The 2,325-nt window shown below is 26.9% G+C and overlaps 1 protein-coding gene across 1 annotated transcript in view; it reads right to left on the bottom strand.

Annotated features, from left to right (window-relative positions):
• LOC111675992 (tyramine receptor 1) overlaps positions 1 to 2,325 on the bottom strand; it is an 89,851-nt gene that overhangs the window by 8,226 nt on the left and 79,300 nt on the right. The gene's annotated exons all lie outside the window — the stretch shown is intronic.

Genomic DNA, 2,325 nt, shown 5'->3' with positions numbered 1-2,325 from the left:
AGTTCAGTTCTAGTTCAGTTCTAGTTCAGTTCTAGTTCAGTTCTAGTTCAGTTCTAGTTCAGTTCTAGTTCAGTTCTAGTTCAGTTCTAGTTCAGTTCTAGTCCAGTTTAAGTACAGAATATACTGTAGGCTTTATTAACACCCTCAGAACCGTTTTGTTTATATATTTTTTTCATAAAACAGCATAAATATTAAAATAAATTAAATTTTATACATTTGTGCTAGTCATTTTCACTGAAAATGTAATTGTTTTCTAAATAAAATATAATAGATAATAAAGTAAATCGAGAAACGAAATAAACTGTTTATAAATCATCATGTTTAGGAGGTAAATCAATGATCTTCGGCTTTTCAATGCTCTCAGGTTCTGTCAAGGTGACCGTAAAAAAGAAAATACCAACCACTCTACTTAATTATTAAAAAAATTAAAATAATATTTTTACAATTTCCATTCCTCCTCTTTTCTTAAAAAATTACAATTTTAATAACTTTTGCCTTCTAACGTTTAAATTTGCAGAAAACAGTTATAACAAAAATTGATTTTAAATTAATTTGATTCTGTGCAAATAATTGAAAAATACTTTTTTTCGTTATCGTAAAAAAAGTAAATATTGTTTTAATTTATTGGGTTACGGTAACAAGAAATTTAAAGTATTTTTTTTTTCTTTTTTAAAATAATACGTTTATTTTTTCATTATAAAAAATATTATATAAAAGGTCAACCATTTAATATTTATTATGGATTTTGTTACATGAAGAAGAGTATTTTTCAATTATTGTACCTAAGGCACTATTTTCATATTTTTTTACTTTTTCATCTTCTTTAATCTCTTTTAATTTTCTTTATCAAATTATTAAAAAAAATATACAAAAACATATACATAATAAAAAATTTAAACAGGGATGAAAAATATAAAGTTCTTTGCAGTTTTGTGAGGAAAGTTGAAGAAATAAATTTCCCTTCTGATGAGAACTTAAAATTACGTTTATTTGAAATGGTTTTGGTTATTAACAAAGGTGAACAATCAATATTCTAAGTTGTCGTTTTCTGCAGAGAATTACACACCACTTACATAGATCTTATTATATCCATAGATGGGAGGTATATTTGGTTTGTTCTGATGTTTGTAACGCACAATAATATTGATTCCTATGTCTGCCCGTCTGTCCGTCCCTAAAAACTTTGTAACCAGTTAGTTAGTTTCTGATTGTACGATTATTTCCATTTCAGCATTAATTCTTTTGACATTAATTACAAGTATTTTTTTTAAATCAAGGAGCACAAAAAATGTGCTCTAAAAGTATGTATCTAAAGAAAAAAATGTTAAACATCCAGCGTAGGTGCACTTCAAAGAATTTCTTATAACTGAATAAAACTCACATCCTTAGAATACCCCCCTCTTTCGCTAAATCATCAAAAGAGAGTGGGTAGAATTTAAGCAGGATCAACTAAGACATAACTGGAGGAAAGAAATTCTTTTTAAATTTCTTTTTATGCTGACTCGAACGAATGTTTACATACCTTTCTATTTCCAACAACAAATCTTAAATATTTACTTCAAGAAATTCAACAAAATATCCACAATTTCCGAGAAAGGATTTTGCACATTTTTTACTGTTGTATACATTCATGTTAAAAAGTGACGATTTTATGTTTAAACGTTACCCAAAACGCTTAGGAGAAAATTAAACATCTTAACAAATAATGGTAGTAGTCACATTATCTACAATAAAAAAACAAATTTAATCCGATTAAAAATAGACATTGAACTTTGAATTAAAGAAGTCCTTGCCAAATTGTGTTTTGAGATATTTGATTTAGTTTGATTGTTAACTGTTGATAAATATTTAAGTATTTTTAAACAATTTTTGTTTATATTTCTTTGTCTTCTTTTATTGCTAAATAATAAAATATTTGCAGTTCAATTACCCGATGACATATTGAGTGTTGGAAGTGTTGATTGCAATTTTTCTGATAATTTGGTTGATTTTAATTAATTTTAGATCATAATAACAACATTTTGCGAATTGATACTAAAGACTTAAAATAAACTAGACTATAAGCAAGATTATGAACTGGACTATAGACGAGACTATAATATAGACTGGACTATAGACTAGACTATAGACCAAACTATAGACGAGAATATAGTCAAGGCTATGGACTAGACTAGAGACTAGACTATAGACTAGAATATAGACTAGACTATAGACTATACTAGGCTATGGACTAGACTATAGACTAGACTATAGACCAGACTATAGACTAGACTATAGACTAGACTATAGACTAGACTATAGACTAGACTATATACTAGACTATAT

Source organism: Lucilia cuprina, chromosome 4 (assembly GCF_022045245.1).
Source record: "Lucilia cuprina isolate Lc7/37 chromosome 4, ASM2204524v1, whole genome shotgun sequence".
Classification (NCBI taxonomy): domain Eukaryota; kingdom Metazoa; phylum Arthropoda; class Insecta; order Diptera; family Calliphoridae; genus Lucilia; species Lucilia cuprina.
This window is presented reverse-complemented; position numbering and strand designations above follow the sequence as displayed.